Source organism: Zalophus californianus, chromosome 13 (genome assembly GCF_009762305.2).
Source record: "Zalophus californianus isolate mZalCal1 chromosome 13, mZalCal1.pri.v2, whole genome shotgun sequence".
NCBI lineage: Eukaryota > Metazoa > Chordata > Mammalia > Carnivora > Otariidae > Zalophus > Zalophus californianus.
Genome location: NC_045607.1, coordinates 60,213,223 through 60,225,669, shown reverse-complemented (window position 1 = coordinate 60,225,669; position 12,447 = coordinate 60,213,223). Strand labels below are relative to the sequence as shown.

Sequence of the window (12,447 nt, the reverse complement as noted above, 5' to 3'; positions counted from 1 at the left end):
CAATTGCAATGCACTATGATACATGTTACGTGTCAAATTTATTCAGTGCTTGTTTAGTGCATAAAGGGTATCCAGTCTTGGGAGAATGGGAGGTCTTCTTGGAGGAGTTGTCAGCCAAAATAAGACCTGAAGGAAGAGGTGACTCTGGCAAAAATGGAAGGGGAAGGGACTTTACACATGGAAGAGAGAAGACATGCTCAAAATTACAGAGAGAAGAGTCAGAGTAGTGCATCTAGGAAACAGCAAATACTTTCATGTTGCTGGAATGCACATGCATTGAGGGCAGGACAAAGGGAACAGAGAAAATGAATGTAAGAATGACAAGGCGGTAAGAGACAAGGCAGAGGGAAAGATGCAGAGGCCAGGTGACTTCTGCTGCATATTTCAAGCCATATTTCAAGGAAATGTGGAACCATCGGAGTATTTGGAGGAGAAACAGAGATTTGAGTTTCTTAAAGATCACACTGGCTACAGAGCAGAGAAGCAACTATAGCGTGATCCCAACTAAACACAGAGAGGCGGCAAACCAGGCAAAAGATGATGGGGACTTACCGACAGATGTCAACTAAAATATCAGAAGATAGTGAATAATTCGGTTGAAAGGAAGTTAATACTAATTTTGGTATACTTGGGACAACAAGTTATTTAGAGAAAACAGATTTTAAGTGACAAATTTTAAATCAAAATTTAAATTATGGACTTCCTAATTTTTTCAGTAAAACTAAATCAGATCAAGTTGAGTCTGGATAACAGTAAAATCAGACTCAAATGCATTTAGGCAATCATTTCTTTGGTAGTGCCTGAATATGCATAACAACAATTATTTAACTTGCCATTCTTAATTTATAACTGTTATCATCAAAACACATTTATTTAAGATTATAACTGGGGGAGAGCCCTGACTACACATTACCCAAAGAAGATAGGATACCCCTCTCCAGGCTTCTTGGAGGCTGTGTTTATAGATAAACTCATAGGAAAATATGGCTAGACAAGACAGTGTATGATTGTGAGAAGCATTTTAGAAGCCTGGGCAAAGAAGACTTAACTGTTGATATTCTGTAAGAGCCATAAAAGACCAGAGCATTTTCCATGTAACTTTATTTTATGTACCATGTCTGATTTAAAACTTCAGGGTGCCTTGTTGCCAGAGAAAAAATAATTTTCCAAATCATCAAACAAATGTAAATCCTGTACTGTATTATTTATAAAATCATAATTAATCAGAAATAGGCCTTGGAAGCCTCACAAAAAAAGAAAAAAGCTAAACCTTCACAAAATAGATTAAATGGAGAAAAACTTATCAAATCATCCGTTATTGATAATGAAATTAACAGGTAATCAGTAGAAATAGAGTATTTTAGAAGAGACATTATAATTGACTACATTTCCCAGATACAACTGTGTAGGGCAGGCTGCCAATAAATAGAATGCATATATATCAGTCACTTGGCATAATTTCATTTCTTTGATGTGAGGCTGCTCCTCAGATAATCCTTCTGGATCCATATTTCTCTTTATAAAGATGCTTTGATTCCTTACCTGTTGGGCAGTTTTGAAAATGCCAGCCTTTGTGATTTTTAAAAACTAATCTTGGTGGAAATATTTTGTTTAACCACTTCTGCTCCAGAGCTCAAGCCATTGTGTCACTGGCCTGAAAAGCATACAGTTTTGGAGTTGAAAGGCAACTGCCACAAAAAAGCCATCTAATCCAAACACCTTAAGTATAAAAAAAAAAATCAATGCCTCCAGTCCAAATCAGAGAAAGGAGCAGAAGAGACTCATCGGAAATAATGGAGGGACAACCTATATTAACACCTAAGATTCTTCCTGAATTTGGGTCAAGAAAGTGCCATATTGGTTTTATTTGCCTGGTATATGTGAAATAAATTTTTTAAAAATCCTGTCAGACACGAGCATATATTGAGGGTTAAGACTGGAGTGGGTGAGAGTTGGGACTGTAATATCACTTGACTTAAACCCTTGGCTTTAAGCTCCTTTACTATTTCTAGCTGTGCAACCTTGAGCAAGTCACTTAACCTTTCAATGAATCAGTTTCCTCTTAAATAAACTGGTGATAATGAAACATCAAACTTATACACAGTTACTTTAGAGATTAAATATGGTACTGAAGAAAAAGTGCTATGCTGAATGCCTGGCACATAGTAAGTACTCAGCAAATTCTAGCAACTATCACTCGTATGAATGGACACACATCAACCACTGCTACTGTACGTCCAAAATCACAAAAATTAACAGAAATTTGGTTTTTACCTATCTTGACGTCGTGAGCATCATAAGAGGTTTCAAATGAACAATTATTCTTTACATTCGTGGTTTCAATTAAATTCAACTCAAACTAAATTCAAAGAAAAGGGCACAGTACTTCAGCTGAGAATTAGAAAATGAGAGAATAATTAGAAGGATTTCAAAGGATGCAAGTTAGGACAGCTGGTAGAGAAAGGGGATTCCAGAGACAGTACTGCCAAAACCCGACGGGGCTTTGAACGCTGTAGGTGGATGAGCATCTGGAGTTGTGTGAAGGAGGCTGCGGGCCAAGCAGGTTAGGGTTCAACTGCAAAGTGCTTGGACTGCTGTATTGAGGATTTGGCACTTGAGCATGCAGACTTGAGAAGGTTGGCATTTCAGAAATGAAAGTTTCTAGGAAGAATGGAGAGAAGTGTGAGCACACAGAGATTGCCTAGGCAGCTATGAATTGTGTGTTGAGCATGTCAACAACATGGGAAAGGGAGCAGTGGAAAGGGAGTGATAAGGTTAAAAGAGATTACAGGAATCAAACCTGCAAAATTGAATGGGGACAAGAATGAAAGGAAGGGAGGAGATAAAGGTGACGCCCAAATTTCTAGTGCAGCGATAAATCAGATGATGAGGCACCAAGAAAAAAAAAAAGTCTATTTGAGTAGGATGGAAGATAATGTTTTAGGTTTATGAAATGCAGAGTGTGGGATACAGGAGAGCCTTCTATTTCTCAACCATCTAACAAGCAGATAAAAAATCAGGTCTGGAACTCCATTAAGATGTTAGGAAATTTATTTTGAAGGTCATCCATGCAGAAATTATTGCTTCTGTGAGAGGTGGATAGGAATATAACAGAAGACAGGATAAAAGACGACCTGAAGAGGGCCACAGAGAAAATGACAATAAAAGTGTTTAGGAAGAAGATGGAAAGACAGAGGCCAAAACATCAGATAAAGAGGAAACAATGTTGATGGAAAAAGGGCCAAAGAAAGAACTCAGAGAGAATGACTACCATTCATAGGATGTTTCCAATGGAAGATGTTTCACAAAATTTATTCCTCTAAAAATACTAAAATTCCCTCCCTTTCTTTTCCCCCAGGAAAAACGTGAGTATCATTCCTTGGTCATTAAGTGGATTCAGAATACTTAAGTCATTTCCAATAGACTACCATCATTCCTAACTAGCCAAACAATCTTGATAGATCCATTTAAAGTAAGATGTAAAACCATGTACTTAAAATCATACTGAACTGTTTCAAACAGAAACATGAAAACTGGTAGATACATTATTTTGTTTCTCTCTTAAAATCCTTTAATAATATTTCAATTAAGTTACTATAGCAAGTAGTTTGAATTGTTTTTACAGAAAGGCCAAGGTCTACTTGCTCAGTAAACCATTAGTGCACACAATCAAGAAGTCCTTTCAGTTGGGATAGAACATGAGGAAGGGGGAATGGAAGAAAAAATTATTTTAAACTTTGAAAACAAATATCTTTTTGACCTATAATGGGACACTGGATCAGCATTTGATGTGTCTAGTCTAATTTTTCTCTGTGAAATTGTACTGGCAGATCTTAAGGAGAGACAGAAGGCAGTAAATTCCTATCCTCCATCAATACATTTGACCTCAGAACAAACCCCACAACTGGCTACAGGCACCCACCATCCATCATTGCTCTTGAAACCTGATCTTTCAGGGAAAGACAGCTGCACTGGGCAAAGAGCTAAGGAGCTTTCTAAGATGCACTACCATTAAAAGAAAAAAAAGGCAATTCTTTTGGTTCACTATTTTAATTAAGTGCTTTTCTAAACATTTCTTCCCCCAGACCGCAGCTCCACATCAAATATCAACAAGAATCTATTAATACATTTTTGACTTTTAAGCAAAATGCTCTCTTTGTATATTTTAGGTAAAATCATTTCTAGCTTTTGCTTTAAAAGCTTTCTGAGATAGTGTCCCATGACATACTGATGGATACAGACTTCAATACACATGCTGGAAAAAAACTGTACTTCCAGCATCTGTAGTAATGGTAGGAAGTACACAACAGTGCAAATTGAACAAACATACACAAAACATCCATAACCAACAAGTCCTAATTTTTAAGTCAGGTAGCAATAATTTATAGCAGATAGCCAAAGACGGCAGAATTCTATCCGAGAAACTAGCATTAATGAATATAACATGTTCCTTACATAACTCTTACATCCACGATTATTTTTATGAAAAATAAGACAAATTCTTATTATCTAATTGGATCTTCATTATATCTATGGTTATTTTCTCCACTTTATAAATGATGAAACTGAGACACTGAAATGTTATGTAACTTCCCCCAAGATTCCACCAATAAGTGATAAAACTAATGTATAAATTCAGTTCTGCTTGCATCAAATTTATGTTCTTTTCACTGCAGCAAAAGGAGAGGAAAGAAAAGGAGAAGAGAAGGGAGGGAGGGAGGGAAAGGGGAAGGGAGGAAGGAAGGAAGGAAGGAAGGAAGGAAGGAAGGAAGGAAGGAATGAAGGAAGGAAGGAAGTCGAGATTTTACAATCTTTAGCATTACCTTTATATACATTATGTACTAACAGGATTAAATAAGATTAAAAAAACTAATTTTCAATTATTTATAAAATCAGTACTAACACGAAATTTTTTGTTAATAAAAGGAGTTGATTTACTGAAGCTTAAAACAGAAGTCTCTTATTACTTGTGACGCAATGATTATGATGATCATTTTATGTATTTGAAAGTACAATATCTCCTAATCCCAAAACAATACTAAGTGCTGTTTTCTCTTTGTAATTCATAATCTCAATTTAGTTAGCTACTGCTGCATTGAGAAATATAGCCCAAAGGCTGTTAAAAAGACAATGAAGAATTTATAAATTCAATCAATTTCATGAAACTGACAAGAGTTACAGAGCTTAAATCCAGTAAATAACAATGTGGTGAAGGTCACAAGGCTCCTGACATTGTTTTCTGAACGTCAAAGTTAAACAGGGTTTCTGGTCAGTGAAAATCCAAAGACTTTGGAAAAAGCCTAGCCTCAGATGGTTGCTTTCGCTTTTGTATATTGTAATATATGCTGAAGGAGCTAAAGAAGAGCCTGCCACCTAAGAGCAGTAATTTGCAAAGGAAAGCGAGGCTTGCTTGCTGCAGGTGGGGAGTAAGGATCATCTAAGTTGTCTCAATATTACTTCTCTACTGGTACACCAGATCTGCTGGCTTACAGACAAAATTAGTTGTCTTAGCTTTCCAAATTGTCAATTCTTTCATTTAATTTACTGATCTATGACACATAGGAATTTGATTTGAGGGACAGTAGATTGAGAAGTGAATAAAAAGTTCAGTTTTGCTCTATTTTTTTGTAATTTTTAAAAAAGCTATAGACAAACTGACAAGTATTGACATGATCCAATTAAATATATATCAGCATCAAATAGAAAATAATGAACAGAAAGATACTGAATGGATTATCTGGAGAGGAAGAAGGCAGGACATTACAGGCATGATTTTAATCATTTTTTTCCCCCGACATGTTGTTTTGAGAATATGGCAATATATGTGGTCATAATACTTAAATTACTTTAATGCCTAAGTCTTAAAAATATTGGATGACTAAAATGTTAAAAAAAAAAAATGCAAACTGACTGTTGATTACATGAAAGCAACTGGGTAATTTATTCAAGGGGAAGCGAGGAGCAGAGGACCCAAATGTAATTTTGTGAAATACTTCTTATAAGAATTCTATTTCATTAATGCTTCAGTCTAGCACCACTGTCATGACTTTATTATTTAGGTTGCATTAGGTCAGAGACTGCTGTAACGTATAAGTATTTGCTCTTTGACCTCCCCAAGACTTATGACGCAAAGAAAATGCTGAACTTTTCCATCTAAGGCTATAATTTCATATAATGAACAATCAGGAAGCACAAGCCATATATTCTTTCAGCTATCTTTTTTAAGGGCTTAATTGTGAAGAGCTGAAATATATTTTTATTTAAAAAATGGTGTGGGGGGGGAGTTGGACTCTTCAATTGTCAAAACAAATGCAAGCCAAACATGAAATTTTTAAAAAGTGTTATCAACTACTAATTAGAAGCAAATGAGATTATCCATATAGAAAACATATTCCCAAACAATTCCTTTGGTGGAAATGTCACTGTGTTATGAAATTACAGAAGCTTAAACAAGTGATGTTTGTTGGAATAAAATTCACTGACAAATCCCTTCTAAGCAATCTTCTTCCACATTATCAGATTTCTTAGATGATGTGTTATACGGGAATCCTCAATCTTGTGGTGCACAGAGAGAATAACTCCTCTCTTTGCTCTTTCTTGGAAAATCATTAGTAATATAAAAAGAAATGTTTTTAAACACTGACTTTGCTTCAGGCTGCACATTGCCTTTGTGCCATCACAAGTAAGTAGCTTTCCAAAATGAATTTTTCAAAGAAACCAAACAGTACAAAGAAAAGGTAAATAAATAACTCCATTAAGGCAATAAGGTACCCAGAGTAGGCCTGGTTTAAAATATAACTTATTTTTTCACATTAAACTTTTCAACCAAAAACTACTGTCCTTTTAAGGAAATAGGGGAAAAAAAACAATATATTCTTTGAGTACTCTGGAAAACTGAATATTTACATTTGTATATTTAGCACTTCATATATCTTGTAATGCCAACCCTAAAGGTATAGTCTGTGGCCACTAAGTTGAGCACTCTATGTCAAAGGTAAAGTTCTTTTGTGAGATAACCGGGAACTTCGGGGGAACTAAAAGGGTACCTATGAGCAAAGGTTAAGTGCATAGATTTAAAGATGTGAGTCTAAAAGTTTGAGGCTCTCAGGGACACAAGTTAGAGCCCACACGTTTTCACCTCTCAGACTACCCACAAACACGCAGCTGAAATTGAAGAAGGGTAGTTTTAAAGCAAAATCACCTTGAGAAATCCATCTTTCCTGAAATGGCACTTTTCATATGGGATTATGTTAATGAATTCTTATTTATCCATAGCATCTTTTTAAAAATAGAATTATTTAATGGCTTGATAAATCAGGCTGGGTCTGAAGGAAATCCAATATGCAAATGCCAGTAGTGTGCTCTTTTACCAACAGTCACCCTTGTCAGTTTGAAAAACTGAAAATCAACAAAAGAACACTGTAAGTATACTTGACCTTATTGCCTAATGTCTATCAAGATAGCCACGGCTGGTCGATTTCAAATTTGTGAAACTGACACTTAAAAATGTATAGTGCATCTTCAATCCAGGTCCCTCAAATGCTGACTAAACTGGAGTCAGAGCCTCAGATTCCCCTTCCATACTAACTTGCACAGCACCTTACAAAGCGAGTTTAATCGCACCATCAATCTACGACTACACTTTCCTTAAAGTAATTCTGCTTCATTTATCTTTTAACCCTATATTATGCAAATAACATCCTTATCAGTCCAATAAAAAAAGTTATTAATGTTCCTATTTGTTTATCCTTGACATACACTGAGAATCTGCGATCACATATGAATTTACACAAATACCTCTTTTGTTTCACATTTTATATGAAAAAATCACCTTATACCATCATAGTTTCAGAGAAGCTCTGTAAATAATGTTCTTGAAAAACTCTTCAATCAATGTCCATGGCTAACACTACAGCATGAGTCAATAGGTTAAAAACAAACAAAAACTTAGGGGACTGCCTACTTTTTTCTTTTTAATGTCTCTCTAGGAAGGGTTTGCATCTGCCGTACAAGGGTATCTCTTGGATATAAGAACAGTAATACAGGCCCCTAGTGGCTCAGCGGACAGCAGCAGATGAGGGGATTCCAATTCTCAGTTTTCCACTTGGAGATATTCTGGCTTTACATGAATGTCATTCTCAAAAGGCAAATCAAGTCATTGTATTTAATACTTTAATCAGTTTTACTTTCATGGTTATCTACCAAAATACATATATATTAAAGTAGATCACCACATTTCATTACTTTAATAACCACCACTGCACTGGTCCAGGAAGAATTTGTGTTACATAACCTCCACAATAAAATATTTAACATCCACCTCTTTACATGTCATTACAAAAAAGTGATATATAACTCAAATATATTAAGATATATTTGAGAGACAATTTTCCTCTTTGAATTTCATTCTTATTATACTTAGGATACTGAGGGCTTTAAGAACAGATAATTTCTAAGTAAAGTGCCAACTGTTTTAAATGAAATACTGATACAAACTGAAGGCCACTTTTAAAATAGTAGAAATCGGCATGTATTTCCCAACAACAGCCAGTGATAAAACTTACATTGGAGTGCACTTATTTTTAAAAGATGTACAATTAATAACACCCCTTAACCCTCATCCTCTCGTTGTCTTTCCTTTACAAAAGAAAATTCCAGGCAGGCACATTTACAGCTTTTAGCAATTTTTAACTGGACACAATCTGACAGCTGAATTCATGAAACTGACCAGCTTGTCAATTTCACACTTTGAAAGTACAATAATAGCTGATAGCATGAGGGTGAATTTTAAAAATCTGTCACAGAATTGCTAGCTCCATTGAAAAGCAAAGTACAGTACATAATTATGGGAGGTGGGAGGTAGGGAAATTTTCTTTCTATATCCATTTAGGATGTCTATTTCAAGAATTCGGACATCTAGCATTAAAAATTTATTCTCTTTGCTAAGTCAATAAAATAATATCTATCTGTGGCATATAACAGAATTTGCTTTCAAAATAAGTATAATATCTACTAAGCATTGTCCTGGATATCATCATATTACCAACATAACACAATCTTTAGGTAGGTATCATCTAAATCTTCTTTTAAATCAGTATATTTCAAGTCCTGGTACATCACCTTGGTTTTACTCAAGTTGAGTAGTGGGTGTGTACACTTTCATACAGACAGAATAGCCAAAATAGTCAAAAGTATGAACGGTTGGACTAACTCTGTGTTATTCGTGTTATATTCGTGTTATTACAGGATGGTTGGAAAGTACACATCAAAGGGAAATGTCCATGTCTGTAGCTCTGAAGTCCAACAGCAAATCTATCTCAAGTCATAAGCAGTTACTAGTCTCTAAGAGGCTCAAAATGAGTGTGCTAAGCTCTGTTAAGTCACTGCCACTGTGTCTATAGGCATCTATAAGAAAACAAACAAACAAACAAAAAAACTTTAAGAGAAAATACAGGAAGAGTGATCCCTCCGGAATCTTCTTGGGTGCTTAAGACACAAACTGTAGCTTGGTCTTGGGGGATCACTCTAAGAATTTTAGAAAACAGAGACATTAGGCAAGTCGTGTACTGGGAGGCGATCTGGAAACAATACAAGTAGATGTGATAGTCCCGGTTTTGGAGAATTGAACTACTATTCAGAACCCTAGAACACCCAATTAATGAAAGCCAAGCTCACACTTTAGTGTTCAAGAATTTTTTTAAGCATAAGAAAACTGACTTCATTTGTTAATGCTTCTAAATGAAAATCAACCTCATAAACAATCCAAGTTTTCTACATGCCTACATAAAAGCTACAATAAATCGACGGAAAAGCCAAGAAGCTTTGGTTTGTTGTGGCTTTCTTTTTAAATTGTTTCCTACAACTTGGAGTTTTCATTATAAATTCTGCGTTCCCTTCCCTACGGAAGGAGTAAGAATAGCAGATTCCCGTAGCAGAACTAGGATCTTTGATTCTGCCATGGAAAGGTCTCCAAAACAATCCCCCTCCTCTATGGCAGCCGTGTAGACTTTGATTCCTGCTATTTCTCCTTCCCCCCACTAGTTCGGAGGAAAGAAAAAGAATTCGCCCCCTCACCATAACCAGCCCTCCTTAAAACAGTAATCACTGCCTCTTAAAAAAAAAAAAAAAAGAAAGAAAAGAAAAAAAGAAAAAGATAGACACAGATACATGCAGAGGCAGAATCCCTCCTGGGTAGGGTCGGATTGCCCCACAGCTCCTCCATAGCCCCAATACTCTACCCACCCTAAGAGGAGAGAGCGGGGGTCGCACAAATACACATACACAAACACCCTCATTCTCTAGATTTGCCACTCTCCCTTGGTCTGAGGTTTTAAACGACAAGCGACCGTGCAGGGAAGACCTCTGCCCAAGGAGGTTCAGAAGAGCAAACTGTGTGCGCTCCGGAGCCGGGGCGCTGGGCTCGCGGACGCGGGAGTGGGAAGCCCCGGCCCGGTAGGAGCGGGCTGCCGGAGCCAGGCTCAGGGCAAGCCCCTGGCGCAGAGAGGGGAGGGCACAGGGGGGCGGACCGGGTCACTCGGGGACTTACCTGGTCATGTTGGCTCCGGGCAGCCGCCGCCACCGCCTCCCGCGCCGCCACCAGCACTTTTCCCCAGCGCCTTCGCGCCCCGCCACGGCCGCGCAGCCCGCTCCTGCCCAAGCCTCCGCCTTTGGGCGGCCAATTTAATCCCGCCGAGCTGCGGCCGCCGCCGCGGGAGTCCCCCCAGTCGCTGCCGCCGCCCGGCCCTCGAATGGCCAGCCCAGTCCAGAGCGAGGAAGTGGAGGAGAGTCAGCGAGTGAGTCCAAAAACCCGAAATCCAGCATCCAGAGGAGCGCGTCCCCCCGCCCTCCCTCCACCCCTACCCCCTTCTCCTCCTCCTCCGCCTCCTCCTCCTCCTCCTCCCGGGCCGTCCTCCTGGCCCTTCTGAGCCGGAGGCTTCCGCGGCGGTTTCTCCTCCTCCCGCTCCTCCTGCTCGCCCTGCGCTCGCTCCGCAGGCTGCTGCCGCCGCCGCTATGTCTGCTCTCCCTCCTCCTCCTCCTGCTCTTCCTCCTCCTCCCGCTCCTCGACGCTCCGCTGCTCGCGGCTAGGGGGTCCGGGGCCGGGTCTCCTCTCCTCCCTCCTCTTCTCTCGTTTCCTTCTTCCTGCCGCTGCTTCTTTTAAAGAGGATTCTTTGGCCACAAATAGCAACTCGGCTGCCCCCCTCAGCGCCTCCCTTCCCTTCGTCGCTTCTTCCCCCCAAAAGTGAAGCGCACGCGAGAGGTAACCAGAAACTGAGGCCGGCGGGGAAAGAAGGGAGGCAGGGGAGAGGAGGCGAGGCGAAGCCTGGAGACCGGCCCGAGCGGAGTCAAGAGCCAGGAGGTGGGATGGCCAGTCCAGCCCAGTCCTTGGACTTGGCGTGAACCTGGTGGTTATGGTTGGAGGCGAGGTGATTTGGTGGGGAAATTAAATGAAAAAGCTCGGGAAAGTGATTGGAAAGCTTCTTTCTTTGTTTCCTTGTCTGGGTGATTTCTAAAATCCTCGTAACCGTGCTGGGGATCCCACGGAATCGCGGTGCCCCCGCGCTGGGAGATTGTGTGTGCGCGTTGCCAGCGTGAGAGTGTGAGTGTGGGTGCGCCCAGGCGCAGGGAGAGCCAGGCCCGCTGCGCCCGCTGGCGAATCCCTGAATCTGGACCACTGACCCACTGAAAGGGCCAGAGAGCCGGACGAAGGAGAGACAGGCAAGAGAGCTGGGTGAAGGAGACGCACACCACACACACACACACACACACACGCGCGCGCACACACACACACACACACACACACACACACACACACGCAGAGGAGGGGGCGGGGTGACGTCACTCCCCAGCATCCATCCACCAGGCCAGAAAAGACCCCCTCCAACAAATTCACTCATCTCCTAAGAGATGCACACCCGGGTGCCTCCTGCTCTCCTGCTCTGCATCCCGGCACACTGGAGGAAAAAAATGCTGATCGCGCCCCCATTCAAAGCAGTTATAATAATATAAGGAGCGCGTTGATGAGACCGTTTGTGTCCGCCCCAGTTCACCTTGGCAGTCTTATTCGGGGATGCTCGTAGGATCTACTTTGGAGTCAAAGAGGAAGAAAGGGAAGTATCGAATCATCCTTAGTGGGATAACTCTTGTCTTGCTTCCATGCTACTTGCTTTTTAGGATGTTGGAAATTCACTGCTCCCCACTTCTCTGAAGAACACCATAAATCCCCCTCCCTAGACATGCACTCAGTCGTTCCCCTACACAAGCTTCATCTGTGAACCCTTCATCCACAGAACACACTGGATGGATTGTTAGCTCACAGGCACATTTTAACCTTCTTCACTCCTCCTCACAGGATCTCCAGCATGTGGAAAAAGTCAGCAGCTGGAAGCCACCACTGGCAACTGGCCTACCACAATTTTAATAGAAACTTGGTCAGAAAGGTTAAATAAA

At 40.1% G+C, this 12,447-nt stretch overlaps 1 protein-coding gene across 39 annotated transcripts in view; it reads right to left on the bottom strand.

Moving 5' to 3' along the window:
* PTPRD (protein tyrosine phosphatase receptor type D) overlaps positions 1-10,824 on the bottom strand; it is a 540,170-nt gene extending 529,346 nt beyond the window's left edge. For 19 of the 39 annotated variants that reach the window (XM_027615448.2, XM_027615441.2, XM_027615451.2 and 16 more), the window contains exon 1: positions 10,547-10,823. The gene's annotated coding sequence lies outside the window, so the exon portion shown is untranslated. Of the gene's footprint in view, positions 1-10,546 lie in introns of all 39 variants that reach the window. The other 20 variants (XM_027615468.2, XM_027615469.2, XM_035723608.1 and 17 more) reach the window with 5 other exon arrangements.
* Positions 10,825-12,447: the final 1,623 nt, after the last annotated feature.